Consider the following 14,838-nt stretch of genomic DNA (forward strand, 5'->3'; position numbering starts at 1 on the left):
AAAAAATTACTATAAAACATTAAAAGTTTTTGACACTTTAAGTTTTCCCCTTAATGATTTTTTCCAGCTTTATTGAGATATGATTGACAAATGAAAATAATGTATATATTTAAGGTATACCCTGTGATGTTTTGATATAAGTATACCTTATATAATAATTACCATAATCAAGCTTATTAACATATCCATCATCTCACATAGTTACCATTGTGTCTGTGTGATAAGAACACTTAAGAGCTACTGTCTTAGCAAATGTCAAGTATGTCCGAACCATACTCTTGATTACTAGAACTTTGTAATTTAGTTTGAATTCAAAAATGTTATGCCTCCAGCTTTGTTCTTTATAACTAAAATGTAGACTGTTCTTTTATATTTATATAATGTATCATCACCATCATTATTATCATCAAAGCAATAGAAGCAACAACAAAGACATACAGTGGAAGGAAACCTCTTCAATTACTACTTTATCAGTTCCAAGTAAAAATTCGGTTTTTATCTCTTTTGGCTACATTTATTTTATCCCATTAAGAAAGTTAATTGGCCTTCTGCACAGCCAAGGAAACAGTCAAAAAAACTAAGAGACAGCCCACGGAATGGGAGAATATATTTGCAAAGGACACCACAGATAAAGGACTGGTATCCAAGATCTACAAAGAACTTCTCAAACTCAATGCACGAGAAACAAATAAACAAATCATAAAATGGGCAGAAGATATGAACAGACACTTTTCCAATGAAGACATACAAATGGCTAACAGACACATGAAAAAATGTTCAAAATCATTAGCCATCAGGGAAATTCAAATCAAAACCACACTGAGATACCACCTTACGCCAGTTAGAATGGCAAAGATAGACAAGGCAAGAAACAACAATTGTTGGAGAGGATGTGGAGAAAGGGGATCCCTCCTACATTGTTGGTGGGAATGCAAGTTGGTACAGCCACTCTGGAAAACAGTGTGGAGGTCCCTTAAAAAGTTAAAAATTGAACTACCCTATGACCCAGCCATTGCACTACTGGGTGTTTACCCCAAAGATACAGACGTAGTAAAGAGAAGGGCCATATGCACCCCAATGTTCATAGCTGCATTGTCCACAATAGCCAAATCATGGAAGGAGCCGAGATGCCCTTCAACAGATGACTGGATTAAGAAGCTGTGGTCCATATATACAATGGAATATTACTCAGCTATCAGAAAGAACGAATTCTCAACATTTGCTGCAACATGGACGGCACTGGAGGAGATAATGCTAAGTGAAATAAGTCAAGCAGAGAAAGACAATTATCATATGATTTCTCTCATCTATGGAACATAAGAACTAGGACCCTTGTGGTACAAATGCACCCTGCTGTAGTTTTCACCTCATAACATTAAGTGACTTCAAAACAAAATAGAGTATGAAAACATAGATAGCAAGATAAGAAAGGAATACACTTTTCTTGTTTTATGTAATCGTAGTAGTAATAATATGGCTCCTTAACGGAGACAGTGCATGTTAAGTAGAGAAAGTTTTAACTTTCATACTAGGATATCTGTTGTGATGGCCTACAAAGATAAAATAATTTGTCTTTGTCTTTGCATGGTTATTCTCACTACTATTGATGTTGTATTGTATTTTCCATTTCAAATATCATATCATCATAAATGGTAATCATATACCTACATGTTAAAATTTTTGAACATAATCACATGCCATAACTTTATTGTTTCAGTAAATGTATCTTACCTTTTTAATTAAACTCCAAGGTCTTTAGGCTTGTAGGATACTCGTTCTATACAAATCTGGATCATTCTTTCATGGAACTATTAAAGACGACATTACCTTGGACTTACTACACTGGGGTTCAGCCTCTGAGTAGTGCTGTGTGATTAACTTCAGTTAGCTCCGTAGGTTTAGGCAAGTCACCTACTTCTCTAGGCCTTTGTTTACTCATTTTAAAATGAGGTCATTTGGTCAGATTATCTCTAAATTGTCTTCACTTTTAATATTTTATTACTTTTGAAAAATAAAGTCTGTTTCATAAAGCAAAAGAGCAGCTCAGAATCCAAATTTGCTCAAAAATACAAACAAAGGGACCAAGTGAAATCATCACTTGAAGACTTATTCATAAAAAGCTCTAATAAATCTTTTTCCTTTTCGATATTTGAGTGTGTTTTCCATATGTCTGAATTTACTGTGCACATATTAGGTTATAAAGTGATTCATCCCTAAGGCAATTCAATGCCTTAGGATATTTTCTTGATAATTTGCCCATTGAAATTTGACTCTTAATAATATACATCAAGAAAATACTTTCATATGATTTTTAAATTCCAAATAATTAATATTAGATGAATACAACAGAAGGCATTAGAATCACATTCTGACCAATTTAAAGAAATAGTCTTAAATCAACTTTAGACATGAGCCCTTACAGCTTAGCCACTAAAATAATAAGCACTTTATCAAATCTCTATTTTCATAATAGGCACTCTTCTAAGAATTATTGGTCTCTAACAGCATTCTCAAAGAGCTACCAGGCAAAGCTATTAAAATGCAAACTATGGCAAATGTACTCAGAATATAAAACAAACACCAATTGTTACAGTTCATTTACGTCCATTTGCACAATGCATTTATTTTATTTTACAAATAACTGATAGATAGTTTGGTGGAAATAATACCCAACCTTTCATGATATGAAGAAAAGGAAGTGTAACTTCAATCTCAGAAGAAAGTGTTTTCCAGAGTGTTTATATCTAACATTTTGTGTTATCAAAAGACCTATAATTTTATTTTGCATCTTTATCTGACATTTACCTGGAGTTTATTTAAAGATTCTTTGAAAAAACTGCTTATATATTTGGATCTTTAAATAGATTTAGCTTATATTTGAAGTGATATTTGTGGAGAATGCTTCCTGTTTTAGGTAGGTCAGGGAAGGTCTTCCTGAGGAGAAGACATGGGGACAGGAATTCAAATGAAGTCAAGGGTTATCCATGTGGACATCCAGGAGAGGAACACTCTTGACCTCAGCATGAAAAAAAAGATATGAAAAGATTCTGAAGTGGGTCTTTGCCAGGTGAATTCAAGTAACACCCAGAACAATGTAGTAGGGGCAGAGGAGCAAAGGAGAAATTTGGAGAGGGAGCCAGAGGCCACATTTTTGAAGTTTTGGAGCCATGGTTAGAATTGGTCCTAAGAACAATGAGAGGCCACAGGAGGCCTTTAAGACATAGTGTGAGTTAGGCTTAAAAAGCCTTTTCTTGCTGCTAGTGGGGACCAAAGGTAGGAGCCAAGAGAAATATTAGGATCAGTTATCCGTGAAACATATTTGTGTTGGTTTGGGTCTTCTGAGAAGCAGAATTAGGTACTGCAAGATGTGTAAATAATTGGCAAGAGTATAGGGACAGGGAGCAGAAGCAGGGAAGCAGGAAGCGAGAGCCATCAGACAGAATGCCATTGACCTGAAAGGAGAGGGAAGATCAGACTGCAACATGGCTCTGAGAAGGTATTGTCAGCCCAACAGAAGTCCCTTAGTAGAGGTTACACTTTAGACAAATCCTATGTCAGAATAACCCTGTTCTGGTCCTTCCTCCCCTGCTACTGAGCTGGTCACTGGAAGAGCCTGAGGAGGAATGGCTTTAGAGAGACAAAAGTATGGCAGCTGGAGGCTGTCAGTCATGATACTCCTTGAAGGGAGATCCAATCAGGACATCTCCATGGCCACCACAAGGTGGGTGCTTTGGACTAGGATGGTAGTAGTGGAGGTGGTGAAATTTGGTTACAATTCTAATATATTTTGAGGAAAGAAACAAAGTATTTATTACAGGATAGGATGTGAGGTATGAGAAATTTTTGACTTGAGATCCTGGATGAATTATTATGACAATTCCTAAAATGGAAAAGATTTGGAATGAATGGGCTGCAAGGTCAGGGAAGGAGCAGGTGCGTGGGGAAAGCAGACTGTTTTGAACATGTTAAACCTGAGATGATTATTAAACATCTAAGTAGATATGTTATAAAAGACAGATACATTCACTGGGTGAATATTGAGCTGTGGGTATTAAGGTAGGAGTCATAAAAGACAGATGGCTTATAGAGTATTATAGTCATCTGTATGGTGAGCACAGCTGGAGAAGGGAAGGTCATTCATGAGCCCTGGGTTCTTTACATCTAGAAGCTGGAGTAAGAAAAAGGATCTAGCCAAACAGTAGAAATAGACAGATTAGAGTAATAAGTAGTATATATCAAAAGTGAATACCTGGCTCAGAGATGAAACCGCACAGATGAAAGAAAGAGAGGACTTCAAGATGGAAGGAATGGTCCATCGTTTCAAATAATGATGAGAGGTTAAAAGGATGATGACCTCAAATGAATCATTGAATTTAGCAGTGTGGAGGTCAGTGGTGACATTAACAAAAGTGGTTTTAGTGGAATGTAGGCCGAAAGACTTACTGGCAAGAATATAAGAGAGAATGAAAAGAAGGAAGTGGAGACAGTGAGGATAGAAACTATTTTGAGGGGCGCCTGGGTGGCACAGCGGTTAAGCGTCTGCCTTCGGCTCAGGGCGTGATCCCGGCGTTGTGGGATCGAGCCCCACGTCAGGCTTNATTTAGCAGTGTGGAGGTCAGTGGTGACATTAACAAAAGTGGTTTTAGTGGAATGTAGGCCGAAAGACTTACTGGCAAGAATATAAGAGAGAATGAAAAGAAGGAAGTGGAGATAGTGTGGATAAACTATTTTGAGAATTCTGTTGTAACGGAACAAAAAATGGGGAATTGCGATTGTCCTGTCAAGGGAGAGGTTTTAAGATGGGTGATAGTACAGCATGTTTAGACGCTTATAGGAATGATCTGAGTAAAATGTGTGGACCCAGGACAGAAAGGAGAGGACTGCATGAGCAAAATTCTTGAATAAATGAAGGGATAGGATCCAGAACATGAGTGACACAAGTTTGGCCATAGCAACAAAAGTAGTTCATCTATTTTAAGCAAAGTATACTGCTCTGGCTTCCAACCACTCTGAACACTTACTAGATATGTCGTTACAAGAATTCTGCTCGGTGTAGTTTGAAAAGAAAAACTTATTTAAGAAGGTAGTTAATAAAACATTAACTAAAAGACACCACACACGCATCTGCATCCCATATGCACATACACATACAGAAAGACAGACAGAAAGGGAAGAGAGATGTAGCAACATAGAGGCTCTGGCTTCCTACCTGAGAGGTAAGAAGGAAAGAAAGAGATGATTAATCATAACAATAAAGCAAAACCAAAGATATGTCTTGCACATTTGCCTTTTATACTCTAGAGATTAATTACTACAAAATGTAGCCCTCGTCTCTTCACATTTTCTCCCAGTGGCACCCATTCACCAAATGACTCATTTCCATGGTATTCCACTCGACTTCTCCCCTTTTCAGAAACACGTTTTTCAGGGAACGGGGGCTCAAATGTCCTTATCCAATATTCTTAACCACTTCTATTCCTTGTAAGATGGTCCATCCTGAATTCTTCTTATTCAGTGAATGCTCAGCAAGCAAGGTAGCAAACAAACACATCATCTTATATATCCTTCCTCAAGCATTCAGGGGGAAAAAATACCTGTTTTTCATCATAAAAGATGGTTGCATTGTCAGTGCCACTACTCCTGTCTTGTTCTTCTGCCCTGCACTTCATGATACAACTGACTCCTCTAAATCTGATGACCGAAGAAAGACTCAAGTCAGAGAGACTTGCACATATGGTTCAGTTTTACTGTTTGACATGATAGGTTCTGATAGGTCTGTTTTTGTTCTGTCAGTGAGCAGCTGTCTCTCTCAGGTCTTAGCCTTCAGGACAGGCCCCTGCTCTTAGCCAGTTACCAGGGAGGAATCTACTCCAACACTTGCTCATAGGCTCAGAGAATCCATTCAGATCTGTTTTCCTCTGTAGTCCTGTTCTGCTTTCTCTCTAAGTTCACTATGTTTCTGGATTGCCTTTTTTTTTTCTTTTTCTTTCTTTTTTTTTTTTTTTTTAGGATTGATTGATTTATGAGAGAGAGTGTGTGTGCAACTGGGAAAAGGGATGGACGGAGAGGGGGAATCTCAAGCAGATGCCCCACTGAGCACAGAGCCTGATGTGGCGCTCATTCTCCCAACCCTGAAATCATGACCTGATCTGAGATCAAGAGTTGGAGGCTCAGCTGACTGGCACCCCCTGGATGGTCCTGATTTGCATTATTGGCTCTCCCTTTTAATTTTGCCATGCTCTGGGCTTCCCATTTGTGCCACTTTGGAGTTGTCTGAGCCCCAGTGCCAGGTCTCAAATCTTAATTTTTTTGTATGTCTGAATTGTGAATGTGTGGGGTGATTCAGCGGCAACATTTCTCTGGAACTGTGGATTCCAGATTGATAATCATGTAAATGATGCTGTACAGGCTTCTTAAGAGAACAAATGGGATTGATCCAGCTGCGTGCATCTGAGGAAGGTAATGGTTTCTGCAGTGTAATCCTTTGTAGACAGTGCTTACAAATATCTGTTCTTTTATTATTGCGTAGTCAAGCCACTACAAATGGCCACTTCTCAGTATAAAATGGTTTGTTTTGCTTGGTCTTCTAAGGTACTTCGACCACTGGTTATGTACAAAGATTTTCGCTATTCTATTTTCAAACAACAGTGGTCTTTTATGTCTAACTATCAATTTCATGCACCGATGACCATCAAAACAAAGAAAATCACACAGTAAGTCTGTCTGTCTTTCATAAAGGGAATCATTTGCATAGCACTGTGGCATGCAGCATGGATTTTTTCCAATACTTCCATAACCATTTTTCACACAGAAGGGAGGACCATGAATGCAAAGGGCATTTTATTTCCATGTCTTTGTTTCTACTAGGGAAACACTTGGCAAGCATCACTTTTATCATATGCACATTTACAGTACAGAGCGAACCAAGTAGAAAATAATAGCTTTCTAGAAAGAGAAAGAAAGTGTAAACCTCATGATGGTGATGAATAGTGTGCACGTCCAAAAAGAGTGGACACAAGTTCACAGAATAGGACAAACGTTTTACTCTGCTTCGGGTCTACGTGAGAGTTTTATTTGGTGTATTTCAAAGTGCTGTAGGATAGTACTTTTATAGAATAAAGGAAAGGTAGCATGAAAGGAAAATATGTTCATAAAAAGGAAATAAAATGTCATTTGGTTCACTTGGATATTTTACAGAGAAAATTACATAATTAAGTTGTACCAGTGGAAATTTGGTTTAAACTCCATTACCTAAGATGGATTTACATTTTCAGAGCACTAAATTATGTGGTAGGAAAAGGAAATAATTTTACCAAAAGGAATGAATGCATATATCATTGTCATTAGTTATTGGGTACCTTGTAACCTAGAAAGCAACTCAACTTGATTGAAAGTCACTTTATAACAAGGTGCAGAGACTGTAAATGTGAAGTTTCAGTAGGCAGAATGAAGCTGTTTAACTCAGCTATCTTAATAACTGTGCAATTGTCATTCGATTTCCTAAAATTAAAGTTCTTTCATAGTAATTTGGATTTTCTTGATTCTTACTATAGTTTATGCCTTGGTTGTTTGCCATGTATCTATTTCTCTCTGTATCTATGTCTGTCTGCCTGCCTGCCTTTCTATCTATCTACCCATCCACACAGAAGATCAATCATTACTTTAAAATTACTGAGGACAACAAAAGGCTAACCCCAATAAATTCTTTAAGTTTCTTTTCTTTCCATTTTAAAATGTTTTCTTACTGTGAAAATTGTTTACCTACCTTAGCAAAGGAGATGTTGATCCGACGTTTCAAAAGCAATTCTCCCATCAGTGGCTTCCAGTCTCTCCCCTTTCACCACCTTAGCAACGTGGTGTCATTAATTATCCCATCCCTCTTGTGCACCTCAGATTTCCCCCCCACAACTAGCTCTTTTCTGACATTAAGCTTGTTCAGGACTTCGAATCCTAAATTTCTTCAACCATCTCTTTTTTCCCTCTCCCCCCACACTTCTTGAGAAAGCAGTCCACACTGCCTCCACTCCCTCACCAGCTGGTGCCAGAGGAGCCCTGTGTGGTCTGGCTGGCACACACCTGTTCTGAAACCAGTGGCATGTGTTCTGTCCTCAGCCTAGATTGGTGGTTTAGAACATGGCCTCTGGAGCCTGACGATGAACTGCAATCCTGGCTCCAACACATATAATCTAGGTATAGTTGGGCAATTCATTTAATCTTTCTTCCTGTTTCTGTTTCCTCAATTGTGAAGTGGGAATGCTAATTTTATAAGTATAAAGAGTATGGTCTTGGAATAGAAACCAGTATATGAGGGACATTTTTTCCATTTTGTTTTATTTTATTTTTATTTATTTTATTCATTCATTTATTGTTACTATCATCCATTCCTCATTGCAGCTTCTCTTTTGGTTTCCATAATATCACATTGTCATGTTCCCCCCCTCCCCTCGCTTCTCTTGTTACTCCCTTTTCTCTATCATAGGCTCCTGGTCCTCACATTTTTACTTCTTTATGGTGTTTTAAGGGTCTGTCTACTTTTCCTTATTTATCTATGACTACAGTACATGGGTGACATCCATACACAATTCCTAAATCACGGTGGCCATCAGGACCTCGATTTTGTGATCTCGTCTAGCACTTCAAGTTGCCTTCTGGCCATTTCTTCCTGAATATTTGAACTAATAATACTCTACATGACTTTAACTGATCCCATCCTTTCTTCCAAAACTTCCAGCATCTGGGTTAGCACCTGTGTTTCTATTTGAAAAATGTCTTTAAAATATTAGTTTTACTTAAAACTAAGTAAATTCTTATTTTTAAAAAAATTGTAACAACCATGCCTATAATCTTAAAAAGCACAATGCCAATTCATAGTCATATGGATATCCTGTTAAAAGTATATACCTCACTTAAGATTAATAAAACCTGAAACATTGGAAGCTTGGGCATTTACATTTTGTCAATTATTATTATTTTTTTAATTTTTAAAGATTTATTTATTTATTTTTAAGATTTTATTTATTTGTCGGAGAGAGAGAGCACAAGCAGGGGAAGTGGCAGGCAGAGGGAGAAGCAGGATCCCCGCTGAGCAAGGAGTGGGATGTGGGACTCAATCCCAGGACCCCGGGATCATGACCTGAGCTGAAGGCAGATGCTCAACTGGCTGAGCCACCCAGGCGTCCCACATTTTGTCAGTTATTTCAAGTGATTTCTTGTATACACTAAAATGGGAGAATCATAATCTTAGATAACAGGGTAATTATGATCAAGGGTGTATCTATAATGATTGTGAATAAATAATTTGGTTTTATGGTTTAGAATTAAATATACAAAGAAATAAAAGAGGAAAATAAAAGTTTCTTGTTTGTGTGTGATGGGAGATTCAAAGATCTCTGCCCACAAGGGTGAAAATACATACACCAATACTGTGAGTGTCAAATAACTTGGTCTGGAGGTAGGAGAAACATAGATAATTATTTTCTAAATATAAAGTTAATTCATATTTAAAATTTGAAAGTAATTTGCATTATAGAAACATTTTAAAACTCAGTAAACAAGTAAACTAAACTGAAATTTTAGTTAAAACTGAAGAATTAGAACAGTTCATCTTAAGTAGAGTCTCATAGGTGTGACCAAATCAACTGTCCCAGGACCTTTGCACATATTTTAGGTAATTTTGATTACTTGTATTTGGGGGATGATTCTGCTGAATCTTTAAGACTTCTATAAGTCATGTGAGAGAAGCTCTGGCAACTTTTGTTCTAGGCTATTTTTTCAAGGATATTTGTATGGTCAGTGGCCTTGAAAGTTAGATATAATATCTCTCTCTGCGTTAGAGGGCAAGTTTGCTTGCTGTCCAGGAAAATTAAGAAAATGTCTCTTTTAAGGGAAAATTTTGTGCACATTTGCTTGCAGTCCCTTAAAAAAGACTGGGGTTTCCTAAGCTTGGGGTTCTTCAGCTATGAAGGAAATCCACTGCATGTGCAGTCTCCCCCTCAGCCAGTACACATCACTCCCCTGGGTGTGAACCTGAAGTTCATGCTGCCTGCTAGGTCACAGATTAGAAAGCTCTTTGTCTTTGACCCAGGAGTCTTATGTTTTCTACCAGAATCCATCAAATAGTAATAATGCAGCTTGTTTATATGGCAAATAGAGTAGAAGCTTAGGTGTTTCACAGCTGACATTGTCTCTCCCCTGTTTATATAAAACTGTAGAATCAAGGCATATAGATTGTTTCTTCTTTTTATATTTCACATCTGGGCTTTCATAATAGACTCCTAATTATTCTATCTGCAGTATATAATAGTTCCACAGACATTCACTAGACTCCTGTCTTCCAACAGACACTCTTCTAGGTCCTAGAAATGCAAGGATAAATAAAAAATGTGATTATTGACCCTAAAATGCTTCCAGTGAATAAAAGAGACAGGTACAAAGACACATATATGACTATAAACAGTATTTTTCATAGCATCAAATGTATGTTATGACAGTAATATTCGAAAGGTTTTCTGGGAGCACAGAGGTGCCTTTAATCTCAGCCTGTTGTGAGAGCTCAGGACAGTGTTGTGGAAGGAGTGGTCAGTTTTGAAGGAGATTGAATTCGATATATGAAGACAGGTGAAAAGACCGTTTCTGACATAAAGCAATGAAGCAAATACAGGGAAATACAAAATAGCAAAATATATAATGAAGGAACTAAAACAAAGCAGTGTTACTAGGTTGTGAAGCTCACTGGGTAGAGGGGTAGGACACTGAAGCTAGAGCTTGCTTACTATGTCGTGTTAAGGAGTTCAGTTTTATCCTTGATGCTTGCCTGATGCTTGCCTCCAGAGAGTTTAGATTATACATTCATCCATTCTGGTAAAACCTTTTTTGAACAGTCTCTTCTAATATATCTCTACATAGGTATTAATAAATTTCTGACATATGTTGTTGTCTCTGTACATTAGGCATTAGTAATTTACTTTATCGGATGAGATAGAAATATGTGAAGTTTCTAATATTTTCTTCTACATGCCGGTCTTGTTTTTCTCATCCGCTTGAGGATGTGTAGATTGTTGACAGATTGTAAAGGGGGAGTCAGGTGATCAGATTTGCCTTTTCCATCACTCATTCTGTCCAGAGTATGGAGGCTGGAAGTTCAGGTAAACAGGAAGTTCAGGTACACAGGAGACTGACAACCAGTGTGCTGCATTGGGCCAAATAAGAGAAGGTGAGATTCTGACTCTGAGAGCAGTCAAGAGGGTGAAAAGGGGATCTGAGAAATATTTAGGAGTAGAATTGGCAAGACCTGCCCATTGAATGGGGCTGGGGAGGGGTTGGCTCTGAGAGGGGAGGGTAAAGGTATAGAATTAAATGTGTGCAAATTTTGTTCCAGTGACCAGGAAAATACTGGCAGTGTTTAATGAGACAGAGAATTTCGTGGATAAAGCAGAATTGGGAGCTAAGAAATTGAACTCATCTTTATATAGATTCATTTCCTTTGCATTTTCTCCACCTATAATCTTAAAATTCATTGCTGTTCTGCTAAAATTCCTATATAAATCTCTTTTTACCCCCAGATCTCCACAGTTTGGTCCAACCTGTGTTCCTTGGCAAATACACTGTCTTTCTCCTGAGGCACACGAATCTCTTTTCCAAGTACCTTCTTTGTTATTTATAATGTCTTTTATTCTAATTTTATATATGCCCTCTTTTCCCTAATATATTTGTTTTTACTCAGAACAAGCTCTGTTACTCTTCAGGAACAAATGACCTCATAGTTTCAGTGGCTTATTATAAATGAAGTTTATTTCTTGTTCATGTTAATTTTATTTTATTTAATGGACTTTTATCCCAATGTACACTTTTTTTTTTAAGATTTTTATTCATTTGACAGAGATAGAGACAGCCAGCGAGAGAGGGAGCACAAGCAGGGGGAGTGGGAGAGGAAGAAGCAGGCTCACAGCGGAGGAGCCAGACGTGGGGCTCGATCCCACAACGCCGGGATCACGCCCTGAGCCAAAGGCAGATGCTTAACAACTGAGCCACCGAGGCACCCCCCAATGTACACTTTAATTTGGGACACAGACCAAAACAGCCACTCAGGTGACAGTGGTTTATTTTATGGGAGATTCCGACAATATAAGGAGGTTAGACAGTGAAGAAAATAAAAGCTTTTGAAAGCATTTTGAAGCAGGTGACCACCATGGACAACTGGGGTTTAACCTGTGGAACCGTAGGAGCAAGGGAAAACACGCACCTGAGTAATCATACCAAAGAGTCAAGGAAATTATAATATTTACATCCCAATTTCCATCAGCCCTGGTTGAGCCCACACCCGTGGGTGTTCACTCTTAGGTATTTTATGTCTAGAGTGAGGCTGGCTAAGATGGCTTCAGGGTTATAGAGAGCCTTGGAGCAAAAAAAACCCCATGTGTTGGCATTTGTGAGTCAGAGGGGTGTGCACTGATGTGGTAAGAGCAAAGCGATATGGAGAGAAACATGCTAAATCTGTAAAAAAATAAAGAAAGGAAAAACAAATAGTAAAGGACAGTATTGAGATAATTTAATAATTTTACCACTATTTCTTTCAAAATTTAGCTAACTCCTTCTATCATTTATTTGTGGTAGCTGATATAGAAATTTTACAGCATGCATTAATTTCCCCCCCCATGCTGTATATTTTTTCCCATGACTTTTTTATTTTATAACTGGAAGCCTATATCTCCTACTCCCCTTCACCTATTTTTCTGAAACCCCACATCTCTCTCCTCTGGCATCCATCAGTTTGTTCTCTGTGTTTATAGGTCTGCTTTGATTTTTGTTTGCTTATTCATTTGTTTTTTAGATTCCACATATAAGTGAAATCATGTGGCATTTATCATCCTCAGTCTAATTTATTTCATGGAGCGTAATACCCTCCGGATCCATGCAGGTTGTTGCAAATGGCATGATCTCATTCCTTTTCATGGCTGCATAATATTCGTGTGTGTGTGTGTGTGTGTGTGTGTGTGTGTGTGTCTGTGTGTCTGTGTGTGTACGTACGTACATACGTACATGCATACCACATCTTCCTTCTATTAATGGACACTTAGTTTGCTTCTGTATCTCGGCTATTGTAAATACTACAGTAAGCACAGGGGTGCATATATCTTTTTGAATTAGTGTTTTCATTTTCTTTGGGTAAATACCCAGTAGTAAAATTACTGGATCATATGGTATTTCTATTTTTTATTTTTTGAGGAAACTCCATACTGTTTTCCACAATAGCTGCACCAGTTAACATTCCCACCAACAATGTATTGGGGTTCCTTTTTCTCCACGTCCTCACTAACACTTGTTATTTCTTATCTCTTTTGTTTTAGCCATTCTGACAGGTGTAAGGTGATGTCTCATTGTAGGTTTGACTTACATTTTCCTGGTGATTGGTGATGTTGAACATCTTCTCATGTGTCTGTTGGCCTGTTCATGTGTCTATATGTCTTCTTTGAAGAACTGTCTATTCTGGTTCTCTGCCCATTTTTAATTTGGATTATTTGTTATTTTTGGTATTGAGTTGTATAAGTTCTTTATATATTTTTGATATTAACCCCTTATCAGAGATATCATTTCAGCATGCATTAATGTGAATCATGTATTTGTACTAAAACACAACTTGTTTTTTAAATCTCCGTGCTATTCCCTCTTATATCCTGCTTCTCTGTGAAACCTGACTCATTTGTCGAGACCTATTTTAAATGATACCTCTTTTATAAAGACTTTCCTAAACTTCAGTCTGAATCAGCCACTCCTTACTGGGTGCTAGAATTTTACCTATACTTTTATTTTGTCATGCCATCATATTATATTATAATTTATAATGTTTCTTTAAAAATTATGAACATCCTCAAGATGTGAATTCTATTTTACTCATTTTTACCTATCCTGCAATTGTTATTCAAAAAAGGTTTGCACACATAATAAGCAGACATAAGTAGATACAACTCTGATTCCCTTACAATTAAGAAAGTTAATCTTGCCAAAGCAATAATAAATGCCTCACATTTTTCAGTGTACTTGTGGAAATTTTTTCATAACTGTGTTTTGTAAATATAGAGCATTATTATATATGCTAAGGAATTTATACCTTTTGATGTATAGTTACATATAAAGTCACTTATATTTTATCAAAAGACCATTATTTTCAAATAATTCTTTAAGAGAAAATTAATTTTTAAATCCCTAATAAATATTACAGTGTCCTTGGGCAGAAATCACTAATGAAATTAAGTTCAAAGGTGTTGCTTGTTACTCTAAAGAGTAAGAAGATCTAATAAAATGCAGGGAGTGGCTCATAACTTAAGAGTCTCTACTTCAAACTGTAGACAAGAGTTAACTATGTTATCACATTTTTATATCAATAGCAATATGATAAAATGGGAAATTTGAAATATCTGTGTATAAGGTATAAATGAGCAGTTTCAGTTTGGTATGTGTAGTCTGTTAAAAGTATTGGTTCTGCTCAATATATTTGGTGATAAAATTCTTTTACATATTGTATATAATTTAGAAAGCAAATTCAATGTGTGCAACAGTATTTTCCTTTGAGACAGTTTGTAATGGGAGAAATTCCACTGGCAAGTCTCATGCAACATTAAGTCACAGGGAACATTCTAAAAAGTTACAGTTTTTAAAGCCGCCGTTGACTACATCATCATAATTAAACTTCTTAGGCAGTTTTGCCAACATCTAAAACCACCTTCAGTGTTCCTTTTCATAAGTATTTGTCAGTTATAAAAAGGTATTTCACCCTTTCTTTCCTATGATATAGCTGGTCAGGGTTCATGGTCAAAATAGATAGCTCCCAGAATTCCTGCA

This window comes from Ailuropoda melanoleuca, chromosome 18 (assembly GCF_002007445.2).
Source record: "Ailuropoda melanoleuca isolate Jingjing chromosome 18, ASM200744v2, whole genome shotgun sequence".
NCBI classification, from domain to species: Eukaryota; Metazoa; Chordata; class Mammalia; order Carnivora; family Ursidae; genus Ailuropoda; species Ailuropoda melanoleuca.